At 40.7% G+C, this 13,567-nt stretch overlaps 1 protein-coding gene across 6 annotated transcripts in view; it reads left to right on the forward strand.

Moving 5' to 3' along the window:
* Add3 (adducin 3) overlaps positions 1-13,567 on the forward strand; it is a 112,300-nt gene that overhangs the window by 47,302 nt on the left and 51,431 nt on the right. The window contains exon 1 of one of the 6 annotated variants that reach the window (XM_029538443.1): positions 5,362-5,586. The exons of the other annotated variants lie outside the window; for them this stretch is intronic. The gene's annotated coding sequence lies outside the window, so the exon portion shown is untranslated. Of the gene's footprint in view, positions 1-5,361; positions 5,587-13,567 lie in introns of those variants that run through there. 6 annotated transcript variants of the gene reach the window in all.

Raw genomic sequence — 13,567 nt, forward strand, 5'->3', positions numbered from 1 at the left:
GCTGGGATTAAAGGCGTGCGCCACCACCGCCCAGCTGGATACTGTCTTTTAACAATTAGTAGTCTACCAAAGCATTACAGAAGCAAAGGACATCATTAGCATCCATAGTATTTGTGCTAAGTGGCCCTGCCTTTAAGTTGAGAGGTGTGAATAGATGTAAGGAGTGCCATGCTGGAGGTGAGCAGAGGGCAGTGAAGCTTGAGGCTTTACGCTGTAGTGGTTGCTTTCCTTTGCAACCATCTAAACAGGATGAGTAAGTGAAACCTTTGTCTTCCCCAGATGAGGAATTAGAGAGGATGTAGCAGAGGCTTTGTCAGACAGGAGTTTTAACTCACAAGCTCAGAGGGGTAACTTGTCTTCTAAGTTACCAAGGGTTGCCTTGTGGTATAGCCCCTCTTGAGAAACAGAAACCCTGAAAAAAGTCAAAGCTTCTCCTGAGCCCCACCCCACCCCCACCCCCACCGTTCAGAAGCCTCTCTGCCTGGAGCCGCTGGGCCGCAGACCGCTCTGCTGACCGTACCTTGAGCTCACCATGATCAGACATTGGCTTGGGTTGCCTTTGAATTTTACTCCCTCAGCTAAATCTCTTGTACAATTTGTCCCCCAAACTGAGCTTTCTTTAATCAAGAGTCTAAATATAAACTAGGCCTATTGTAATAAATGACTTATGATTACGAAGACACTTAAAGGGTTTATTATTATTATTACTACTACTACTACTACAGGTTTTATGGGGTGGTTTCAAAGATCAGAGAATAACTTGTAGAAGTTGGTTCTTTCCTTCTGCCCTGGGGACCTAGGAATCAAACTCAAGTCATGAGGCTGAACAGCAAGCCCTCCACCACAGACACTTCTTACCTACCCACATTCTGATCTTTTTATCCAGTTCCACTGGTGGCATAACCTTGCTTGCTTAACCTCTCTGGTTTCAGTCTCTGCTGTAGGGTTGTATGTGAGACACACCAGTCTCCCTTGTTTTGGTGGCATTCCTCTGATGGCGTCCTGTGTGCTCATTTCTGTGCCAGGCCTGTCACTACACCTGCTGTCTTCTGACTTCTCACCTTCTGCTGGCACTTTGCCTGCTGGCTGAGTGTCCCACCTTAGCTAGTTTTTACAATGAAATAGCAAAGATATAATTCAAATACAAGGGACTACAGGGATGGCTCAGCAGTTAAGAGCATGTCCTGCTCTTCCAGAGGACCCGAATTTGGTTCCCAGCACCCAGATTGGGCTGCTCCAGTCTGCTGACAGCAGCCATCTGTAACTCCAGCTCAGGAGGGTTAGAGACCTGTCCTCTGTAGATACCTGCACACATGTGTACATGCACACATACAAACACCTACACATAAAAACAAAATAATAGAAATGAAATTAAAAATTATAGTAAGCTAATTACTGGAAACACATTTTTAAATTTCCTATCAAAGGCCTTCATGAAGAGTCTTGTGAATGTTGGTCCAGCCCATAACCTGTCATTAGTTTAGTCTGATAAATAGCTTACACAGAACCAGTGTTCCTTAGCCATCTTGTAGGTGGGGAAGTTCCTTCCCCCGGGTATTTGAAGCTAGACTGAGTGTCCCACAGAGCTGGATCTTGCCAGACAAAGGTTTTCACTAATGGTTATACCGTACTTCTAGAGGTAATGTCACATGAGCAGAGATGATTCTCTTTCTCCCCTGTGTGTTTTCAACTAGATGACGTTTACTGGGAAGGAAAAAGGCCCATTTTTGATAGTGTATTCTATTTTCAGTCTACCACATATTTAAAGTGCATTTATTTAATAAACAAAGCTCCAGGCTTCAGGACTTGAGTTGAGGCAATTTGTTATGCTGGCTTGAGTTCTGGTACCAGACCCTGGTCAGGGTGAAGGGGCAAAATGAATGCCCCATCTATATTATGTTTGCGACTGTACAAGGATTAGGAGTACCTGAACTCTTATGCTGCTGATCTTGACTGGTAAACAAAACAGAAAGGTGAGTGCCCTTAGGATTAAGAATTCAGTCATAGAGATAGCAAGTTTCTCATTTCATTAAAAAAAAAAAAACAAATAAAAAGCAAAAACAACAATAAAACTAAAATATATTTTAGTTTTTATGCATCTTTTTCTTTTAACTTTCATAATAACTAGTCATAGCCTTTTATCTACTGAAAATTAATTTATTTTATACATGAAAATATAGTATAGCAATGGCATTTTCATGATTTAAATGACAAACATTTAAGATAAAGTGGGAGTTGAAGGGCAGAGAGAGGGCATAGGCTCCTTTTGTTTTTAATTTTTGTCTTATGTGTGTTGCTGGTTGCCTGCATGTATGACTGTGTGAGTGTCAGATCTTGGAGTTACAGACAGTTGTGAGCTGCCATGTGGGTGCTGGGAATTGAACCCAGGTCCTCTGAAAGACCAGTCAGTCCTCTTACACACTGAGCCATCTCTCCAACCCTGAGGGTAAGCTCCCTTTTGAGTTACATGATCCCACACTGTGGTTGTTAAGCCCTCTGGCATTTAAGATGCTTTCACTAAAATCCACAAAGCTGATGAGCAGAAGAAAGTAAGTCTCACTCCTTGACCATTACCCTAGAGGATTGGATCTGTAAATATGTGTAAAATGACAGACATGTGTGTATGTCAGATAATGTCTGAACTAACTAGAAAAACTTGCCTTACTGCATGATTGTGGTATAAGTACCATTTCCTGAGAGAGAGAGAGAGAGAGAGAGAGAGAGAGAGAGAGAGAGAGAGAGAGAGAGAGAGAGAGAGAGAGAGAGAGAGAGAGAGAGAGAGAGAGAGAGAGAGAGAGAGAGAATGAATATGAATGTGTGTGTGCGCGCGCGCACAAGTAAGTATTAACCTTATTTAATTATGGGCCATGTGGGTTCCTAAGAATGTCACACCTTGTCTATGCCAATAAATCAGTGTGTCTACTCTTGTTACTAAATCTGATGTCATTGCCAGATTTTCCTCTCTGTTGGAAGGGTAACACTCAGAAATGAGAATTTTTAAAATGTATTTTTTCTCTCTATGATTGGGATATTTTTGAGTTTTTAAAACTATGAAATAATAATGACAAGCCCCAAGAAAACAGAATCTGGATTTCATTTTGTCTCCTGAATGTGATCTTAGGCACATTCCTGACACGTCACAAGCAGCTCATGTCTCTGAATGTTCAGTGTCAGTTTTCAGTCGTTGAAAGCCCCAAAAGGAAACAGACTGATTTTCCACACACAAACAACTGGGCAGCTGTGGATGGAATTAATTGCTGATATATATTGGCTGCTTTTTTCTTCTCCTGTCATTTCCTTTGCAGCTGTGAAAGTGAATTTTGACTTGAAAACAAACATTTCCAACAGTGTGTATCCAAAAGTATTAAGAAAAGATTTTTCTAATAAGTAATAAAAGCTGGCACCTTTGGGCTGTGCAGTACTGGGTGATGTGATAAGGGACAGAGGTTGGTAGCAAGTGACTCATAATTCCACAGATGGTGGGAAGTAACTAACCAGGTGCCTGCACTTTGAAAGGAAGTTTGGAATGGTTACTTTTCATTTCAGGGGTGACCTCATAATCCTAGAAAGGCTAGAGCAGTGAATATCCCTTCCATAAGGTCCTTAAAGAGGGTGTTCCAGGCCACATCTCAGAATAGTATGATGTCTAGTATTCCGTAGTGATTTTTTCTTCCAATATGAGGGTATAACAGTTGTGGAGGGTAATAAGACATTGATCATTAAACATTTTCCTGGATTTCTCTCAAAACCTTTTCTATTGTTTGTTTTACATTATATGTAAATAATTCATGACACTGTAAAAAAACATGATTGGATATTTTAATCAGAGAAATCTATTTAATCGTAGATTATAGAATGAAAAATTAACTTGAACCTCTGAGTATATATGTGCAGAAAGTGGTATTTGTTCAAAACCAATTAAATAATTATTGTTTAATAATAAATTTAATACTGAAAATTATCTTAAAAGATTTTTATATAGTACTTGTATTTGTATTCTATAGAATATCTTATTTGGAAAAAAGTCACATAATAAAATTTTAAACTAAAATTCTTATAAAACTTGTTAGTAGATTATTGTGAAAAATTTTGAAGTATGATTTAGGATCATCAACAAAATTATTTTCTCTTTTATATACACATTTAATATCATACCAAAGAAAGTCCATAAATCACATCCTTTTTCCTTTATATGTATATTTTTTAAAATACAAAATTTATAAGCTTTCTGGTAACCCACACCTTTAAGCCCAGAACTCAGGAGGCAGTGTCAGGTGCATCTCTGAGTTCAAAACCATCCTGTCTAGAGAATGAGTTCCAGGATAGTCCAGGTTACTCGTAGACACCTTATTTCAAAAACCAAATAAACAAATAAATGTTAAGATAAAAATTAAACCAAAAATCTTTTTAACTTTCCATGATTCCGGGTATCAGAAGTTCTCGAGCTGCAGAGGTTACTCAGGAGTGCAGGGGTGCACTGGATGGGTTAGACTGATTCTACAGGTTGGACTGTAGATCGTGTGGCAGGGAGCAGACATTAAATTATCCTTCCATGTCATTTTGTGTATGGCATTTAGTGGGTCTGGGATTGCCCGAGGTCTTCAGAGCCATAGCAGACATTTCTGACCACATCCATTTGGAAGAGAACTCTAGAACATGGCACCTCTCTGTAGGGATGAAATATCAATATCTGGTAGGTCAAAAACACACCAGAGTGGGATCACATTGAGTTAATTTCATGAGAGTTGTGAAGCCTCTCAAATTTTTTCTTTTTTCTTTTTTTCGTGTGTGTGTGTGTGTGTGTGTGTGTGTGTGTGTTTGCATACATGGGCTCATGTATGGAGGTCTGATGACAACTTGTAGAAGTCAGTTACCTTTCTCCACCGTGTGTGTTCTGGGAATTATACTAAAGTCATCAGACTTTTAGCAGCAAGTGACCCTACCTAGGGAGCCATCTACTCAGCCTGACATCCTTGTTTTAAAGACAACTCTTATTAATTGGAAATGTCATGCTTTTATTGTTTCGATATTGCTAAAAGTAGAGGATTGGTAAGGAGGAAAAAATAGTTTGTATTATGTTCAAGTCCCCTAGAGTAATATTCTAGAGCCAGAGATGTTTCTGACACCTTGAGATATGTAAAAACTGCTGTTGCTAAACTTAGAAGCTGGCATGGTTGGACTTCCTTAACAGTAGATCATTTCCACCCACCCGTGTGTGGGTTGAGCTGCATGGGCTGCCTAACGAGTCTATCTCTTCTCAGCAAGAAATGGGCCTGTTGTTCGTTGATGCCATGGCAGGAAAGCTGATCCACAGACTTGGACTTTTCCTGTCCCTTTGAGAAGAATTAACCAATGAATTTTGACTCTGGGGCCCTGGAAAATGCTGTGGCAATATTAATGTGCAGTTTGCTCTGACTGAAATCTGTCTGGGTGTGTTGTTTCCCCCAGAGTGGGCTCCACCCTTGCACTAACCACATTGTGTGGATATCTTGCTGCTTAAAACAAAGATCATTTTTAGGGCTGCATTGCATCAGAGTTGCCACACAGAAACAAGTTTCAGAGATGTGCAGAGGCTTCGGGGGTTTTGTAAGTAGTGGCTTGTGTATTCTATTACCAAGAGCTCCTAGCCTAGGTGACAAAGCTGAGGAGGTTGGCTAAGCCTGTGCCAGTCACCAGCAGCACACTGTACTTGTCTTGGGAAGCAAGCTGTGGCTCTCAGCTCATCGTTTAAGGTCATTTGTCTGCTTTTTCTCGTGCTATCTATCTACTTGGTCTTGCTTTTAGCTGTTTGTGGTTATCATTGACTATTTAAAGGGAGGGAAATACCAGTAGTCTACCAAGTGTGCAAATCTCTTAACATTAAAGTGTTAAAAGAAGGGTTTTTGTACTGAATGTATTAGTCACTTTTACAGCATAATTGGGCAGTACTGCATTTCGAGACATCGTGACATGAACTTTGTGTGTAAGAGTGGGTTCATTGAATTAAAACAAGGCAGCCTCTAAAGGGCCTTTATTTCTGTCATAACGAGGCTTTGTCCTATTGCTGCTGAAAGAGTTGGGGCAGGCTGCAGCCCAGAGTTCTGTTCCATGCCTGGGCAGTTCTGTCGGTTCCGTGCCTGTGTTCTCTCTAGAATTTGTGACGTGAATAGTAAGTTGAACTGTAGGAGAATTATTGTTCAGTGAGGTCTGTGTTGAGCAATTTTTTTTTCACCCTCTCTTCTCAGAAGTCCGGGTTTTGTTTGTAGCTGGATTTTCAATGCCTATAAAGTGTTTAATTATGAACTGACCAAAGTGGACATGTCGAAAGAGGCAGTGTACTGACCGAAGTGGGCTTGTCGAGAGAGGCAGTGTACTGACCGAAGTGGGCTTGTCGAGAGAGGCAGTGTACTGACCGGAGTGGGCTTGTCAAGAGAGGCCGGGATTTGTGATGCGTCTCTGTGTTATTTTTGTTCATTATGCACTTTCAGGGATAGGCACACCCATTCAGTGCAAGCAAGTTTAATAGCCTGCCCCAGTCAAAATCATATTCAAATGTGGAAACTGGCAGATTTCTGTAGCGCTTTTGGCGTGACATTGTGTCATCTTTTTTGTTCTTAAACTTCCTGCCAACACCTTGCTTCAGCTTCCTCTGTCACTTGTTTATAAGTTAACTGTCTTCTAACTTGGCCAGAAGGGAAGAATAAAGTAAGTCTGCAGTCACTGAGAAGGCAATCGAGAGATGAGCTTATTTTGGACATTATGTTCTTCACCTATGAAATTAGGAATCCAGGTTAGCACTCCTAGATACTTTCCAGGTTAGAGGGCTCTAAATCTCTTTGTAATGAAAAACACTTATCCAGAAACATCAATAGAGAATGTATTAGAACTGAGCAAAAATTATTTAGCTCACAATTTAGGTTCATTCTTATAAATGACAAGAAAACTAAAGCCCTGCATTAGATGTAGCTTTCAGGAATTTAAAGACATTTGAGATCTAGTATCTGGGATGCTATATATCAGCTCATCCAGAAAATGGATTCCAGGTAGAAATGCAGCCAGCTTGTCTGGTGTAACTGTGCGCCTTCTTTGAATACCTTCTGGCCTCAGCCTACAGTTGCTGTCTGTATAGATTTGACTAAGTAGCTTTTAAAATTTCCTCCAATATATTTTGCATTGCGATCCAACCCACATATGTATCACTTTATCTTGGTAATAAACTTTTCCTGTAATATAGAAAACAATCTAGTATTTTCCGTTTCTTTTGAAAGTGTTGAATCTAGTCTACTGACCCACTCTGTTGTGCCTTACCTGTAGGGAAAGAGCATTGGGCTTAAGCTTTCACAGCTCTGCCAAAGCCAAGCCTGATAGCCAGTTTGTTGTTAATTGTGAAATTAGACTATTTTAAAATGTGTTTTTATTTGGGACTTTTATTTAAAAATCAATAGTTAATATCTACTAATACTCTTATTTTTCTTAAAATTACATAATATAAAAAGAGAATAGAGCAGCTATTTTTACCAGGCCTTATATATCTGTCCCCAGACCTTTCCTGTTTGCTGTAGGAATACTGGACATATTTCTACTCATTCATGCCATACCTTGCTCAGGAAAACTGACACACACGCTGACACGGGAAGGTTGGAAGGTCTTCTCTAGAGAAGTAGCTATGATGGGCAAGTATGGCTAGGCCTGGGCTGGCAGAGTCCCTTCATCTTCCTCACCAAGAAGTTGCTGCCTGGGCTTACAGTTCCCCTCTGTTCCAGGGCACCTTGTTGTTGATGTTGTTGTTGTTGCTGTCTCTGCTGCTGCTGCTGCTGCTGTTCTGTCATTGTCGAAGCACACCTTGGATTTTTTTTTTCTTTTTCTTTTTCCAATTTTTTATTAGATATTTTCTTCATTTACATTTCAAATGCTATCCCGAAAGTCCCCTATACCCTCCCCTGACCCTGCTCCCCTAACCTTGGATTTGTTTATATTGATCAAACTTGTAAAAATATGAAGGAATATAAAAGCATTTTTGACAATGTCTTTATTACCCTAGTCCCCTGAACCTTACTCCCCAAGGAGTTATTTCTTCTCTATTTCTCCAGACATTTCCAATGAATATATATGAATATGTGTGTATATGCTCAAATACTTAGATGACTTTTTAAATTCCATGTCAAATGAGCTATACATACATATTATGTGTTTAGCGCCTATTTGGTGAGAGGCTGTCTAATGAATGCTGTGTTATACTTCAGTGTATGCTCAGATGGGCTCTTGACCAATCGCTCTTGTTTTGATGCTATCTGGACCATTCTAGATTGCTTCCCATAGATTCCCTCTGTTGGAAGTGCTTTTGCTTCACTGCCTCTGTTTCGAGACAGAGCCTGTGAGCTGTAGTGAAGAATGACATGCTTCATGAAAGCAGAACCCTCACCTACCTTCCTATACCCAGCCATGCATGAGAGGATAAGAACTGCTCCACGGGGGAGAGTTTTCAGCACAATAGTGAAAGAATGTTGGATTTGAAGCCTGGTAACTGGTTGAATGTGAGATTATGGGATTAGGGTACCAAGTCACTTCTTTTTATCCTTTCTTATCACTTGTAAATTGAGAGGCTGGATAGATGAGTTTTAGCCCTCCTTCCGACTTCAGTATGTATGTAGTCTTTTGTTGCAATGTGTTGATTTAACTTAAAGGATCCAAATTATATGATTTGTTATTGAAATTCAATGTCATTTATTATATATATATATATATATATATATATATATATATATATATACATACATACATACATATCATATGGTCTGTACTTTATCTGAATATGGTCTAAGCTATCTGTAAGGCTGTGGAGGGAGCAGTGGATATTATTCTGTATGTTACAGAGCATCCTTTCCTGATGGTTCTTTTTCAACAATGTAAAGCCCATTCCAGAAGTAATGCCACATCTTTTGGTCAAACATTGAGAGAAAATTGTGAAATGATACTTGCTTTAAGTTGGTCTTGATAATTTCAGTGATCCAACCTTTAGGAGATAATCCTAGGGCTTTTGGGGGGAGGAAAAATAAAAGTCTCCAAGGGACAGTAAGGTGTCTTAGAAGGCACTTGCAGCAAAGGCCTGAGTTCAGATTCCAGGACCCACATAATGGGAAGAGAAAAGCACCTCCTACAAGTTCTCCGCTGACCCCCACTCACACAGCGCTGTGTGGGACTTGCAACTTTACGAGTTGGATTCGGGTATTCTGTTGAGAATCCTTTCATACTTTAGCCCTCTCGCTCTCCCCTTGCCTCTTGACTGCTGAAACTGGCACTACTTGACACCATCAGTGTTCTGCTTTAGTGCTGAGGAAGCAGGCTGGGAAGTGACCTGTACAAGGTCATCCTGCCACGAGAGTTAAAAGGTAACAAGGTCTGGGAGTTCTGCTGTGTCACACATAAGGTAGTCAGCGGTGCCGGCTTCAGTTTTCATCTCATGCTCGAGTTGGACAGAGAAGCAAAGAGCAGTGAAAACTGCATCTGCAGTCACAGCTGCATGGTGAGACGTCTCCTAAGGCCTGGGAGTTGGGGGCTCTCTGTCTGTGTGTTTGTTACACTGGCTTCTCTGCAGAAAGCCTGCTCTGCCTGAAATATGTGGGTCTGCTGTTCATCAAGTAATGGTAAGGAACTAGGATCTTTTCTGAGCAGCGTATAAGTACAGGTGTATTACTGTCCTACACGAGTACCCTGGTGCCTGCGATGGCCCCACTGCCATCTCCTGACTAGTCCTCTTTCTTCATTTCTGTTTTGAGATGGAGCCTCACTGCATAGACCAGGCCTGCCTGACACCTCCTAACTCTCCCATTTCAGTCTCACGGATGCTGGATCATAGGTGTGTGGTACCACGCGTGACTCCTAGTTCTCTGTTGCCTATTGTCAGCTGGCGTGTGGACATTTGCAAAGAACTTGTTAGACTTTGAGTTTGTGAAAATACATGAGAACAGCTCGTTTTCAGTTTTTAAAAGAAGGCCATTGAAGCAGTGTCAGTTACTGTCCGCACTCTTGTGTCCGTGGATCTGCTGTCTTTATTAATCAACCTCTCGATGAATTAAAGTGTTGTAGTCCTTAAACTAATCAGCTAAAGCTCAGTTTTCCGGATTACAATTTGTGAGATGGGAAGGCTTGCTGCCGTTCTTGTGCTTCAGACATGATTTCTTTAAGCAATTGCTTACATGAAATCAAGGCTTGGAAATGCTGGTGCCGTGTTTTGAGGACACATTCTGATAGCTTCTTCATCAGTTGTCTATTGTGACATTTTCAGTGGAGGAAGTTCCCCATGGTTATGAATATACAGGATGCTGCTCACTACAGGATGTTGAACAAACTTTGCTTAAACATTTGAAGCTGTTTCAGGGAAACAATTCACTGACAGTAAAATGGACAAACAGATAATGGTTTGAGCTGAAGCAGAAATCCATTTTAAAGGAGAGGGATAAAGAAGAGGAGGAGGAAGGAAAGGAGGAGGGGGTTGGGGGAACAGAAACAGACGGGTCACGTTGCTGCTCAGGTCTGACGCAGTCCTCCCTGGGAGCCCAGTGTTTGCCTGGAGCCCTGTGACAGTGGGAATTCACTTCCTGTCAGGAAATGCTGATTTTCAATGTATTATCTTGTTGAGACAACCACAGTGAACAATAGGCTATTAACATTTTAGAACAACAAGTGTCATAACTAAGCCAATATTTGCTTTGTTTTGAGTATTCTTCTAAAAAAAGCTTTGGCTGAGCTTCAGAGTACATCGGACCATCAATAACTGCTGAACATAAGAGTCATGACAGATACCAAGAATGAAGCAGAGAAGGCCGGAGGTACCAGGAGGGACCTGTGTAGGCTCAGTCCGCTCTTGCCTATGTGGAACATGGAGAGTGCATTACTTCAAATCTGTCTTTGTGGTGTGAAGTGTATATTCACTCAGAAGCCTGTTTTGAATTTTCACACACAGCATGAAAGCAGGGGAAAGCCTCAGATTCAGTTCAGTTTTGAAATGGCAGACTCTCATAAGTGCTATCGTTTCCAGTTTCACAAATTTACAGTGTGTGTGTGTGTGTGTGTATGTGTGTGTGTGTGTGTGTTTGCCCAGGTCTGTGTGTATATGTCTGTGTATGTGTGCCTGTGCCTGTGAGTGTGCGTGTGTGTGTGTGTGTGTGTGTGTGTGTGTGTGTGTGAATGTAGGCTAGAGTTCGGGATCAAGAATCTTCCCCTATCACTATCCACCTTACTTTTTGAGGCAGGGGCTCTCAGGGAACTTGGAGCTCACTGATGGAGGAGGCTGACTGACTACAGTAGTCTGCCTGTCCATACACCCTCCCCACTACAGTGTTTTGGTTACAGTGTGTGTCTCATAGCCTCTTTGTAGGTGCTGGCAGTCCAAACTCGGGTCCTTGTGCTTGTACTGGGGCACTTTACCCACTCAGCCATCTTCCTCTTTAAAAGGTGATTAAAAAAAAAAAAGATTTGTTTGTTTGTTTATTATATGTAAGTATACTGTAGCTTTTTCAGACACTCCAGAAGAGAGTGTCATATCACATTATGGATGGTTGTGAGCCACCATGTGGTTGCTGGGATTTGAACTTGGGACCTTCAGAAGAGCAGTCAGTGCTCTTAACCGCTGAGCCATCTCACCAGCCCAAAAGGTGATATTTTTATACTATTGTTTGTTTCTGGCCTTAGTATATGTAATAAGTATAGCTTTTTAAAATTAAAAATTGCTCTTTTTATAACCTCATGCTTCACTTTAATGACTTGTAGTCAAATTAATTAATTTTAAATGTGAGTCACAGTATTTATTACCTCAACCACCATGGGCACATATTCAATTTGGTCAGTCCTAAAGTTTGCTGTAAATCTGTCTTAGTTTATTCTTATGTAGAAAAAGTGCAATATTATGGGTCAGTGGCCCTGTTGAGTAACTTTTAAGTGCATAATAAAGAAGTTGTTGGTCCAGTTTCTCTGCGGATGAGACGGAGTACTTTAGGGGCAGTGGAGTAGAGGAGGCTGGTTTTGATGGGATGAGTTGGCTTTGGATACGCTCTCAAGACAGAGACTGATACCCAAGTAATGCAGATAAGAGGGAGAGCCGCCAATGTTTGGGAGAAAAGCCACTTCCCACTAAACCTAAGAGTGATAGGCCTTTGAAGTCTCTTAAAGCCATTTTTCAGAGCCTGCATGTTATTTTAGATCACACCAACACTGCTACCATGATTCCTAATGTTTTGTGTGTTTGTTTTGTTTTGTTTGAGACAGTTTCGTGCCGCCCAGGCTGACCTGGAACACATAATGCCAAGAATGACCTCAGACTTTTGATTTTAGCTCTACCTCCCAAGTGCTGGGCTTCTAAGCATGTGTGCCACCCTACCTGTTTCTTATGCTGAGGACTGTGTCCTGGGGTGGGGGCGGGGGTGCACCAGTCTTGTGCTCTGACTGAGGTACATCCCTAGCCTTCTAAGTTGGTTGTTTTGTTTTGTTTTGTTTTGTTTTGTTTTGTTTTGTTTTACAGATGGGACTCCAAGATGTTTTTCTACCTTAGTGGGAGGAACTAGGGAAATAGTATTCTGGGGAAAAGATGTAACAACTGGCTCTTGCTTCTCAGTAGCAGCCAAGAGCCCTGCAGCAGTAGTGTTCATGCCTCCGTTTAGACATTTACAATAAAACTCAGTAGCCTTTCCACAAGAGTATAGCACTATTGCTTGACATCTAAAGTAGACACAACATGTTCCCCAAACGCTGGAAAACTACTTAAATCACTAAGCCATGAAGATGGCTTTTTCTTTGACAGTAACGTACTTGATGTGGACTGTGAGTCCAGTCTTTGTGAGCCACAGAAAGACAAGAGTGCGGCTTCAAGCCTGAATTTAAAGATAGCTAGCAATAGAAGTGGATCCTTCAGACATGAGTGGCACAAAACTGGAACTTAAAGTTTACTCCCTAGTGAGTTAACATGAAAGTAGCCCCAGTTCAAAAATATTATAAGTTGCTTCAAATTGTTATGAAAACAAAGCCTCCAATTTTTCCTGTTTTTAACTCTTGACTGCATACTTACTAATTCCTTTGAACTGGAACGTAAGGTGTACATGACTTTTTCAAAGGCTATTTTTTTTTCTATTATTTAATGGAACTTTATTCATATCCTTGTCATGTCTACAAGAGAGACAGAGAGAAAGCATTTGTAACGACAGTATTTTCAACTCCTTGCATTGCTACAAAAGTGCTGACATCTCATGCACAACAGTTTGACGGATCTTATTAATTGTGTATATTTAACATTCTATTCTGATGTACTTATCAAAGAGCAACTGTCTTTGAACTATATATGTAGGTGGTAGAATTTGGAGTACTTTACATGCTAAAAGGATAGTAATGGGATGATATAACTTTTCCCTCCATTTTTCTTTGGATGGAAATATTGGGAATACATGTGTTGGTAACTTTTGGCACATATTTTTTTGGTTTTTCGAGACAGGGTTTCTCTGTATAGTCCTGGCTGTCCTGGAACTCACTTTGTAGACCAGGCTGGCCTCGAACTCAGCACATATTTTTTTGTTGGTTTATTATTATTATTATTATTATT

This window comes from Mus pahari, chromosome 1 (assembly GCF_900095145.1).
Source record: "Mus pahari chromosome 1, PAHARI_EIJ_v1.1, whole genome shotgun sequence".
NCBI lineage: Eukaryota > Metazoa > Chordata > Mammalia > Rodentia > Muridae > Mus > Mus pahari.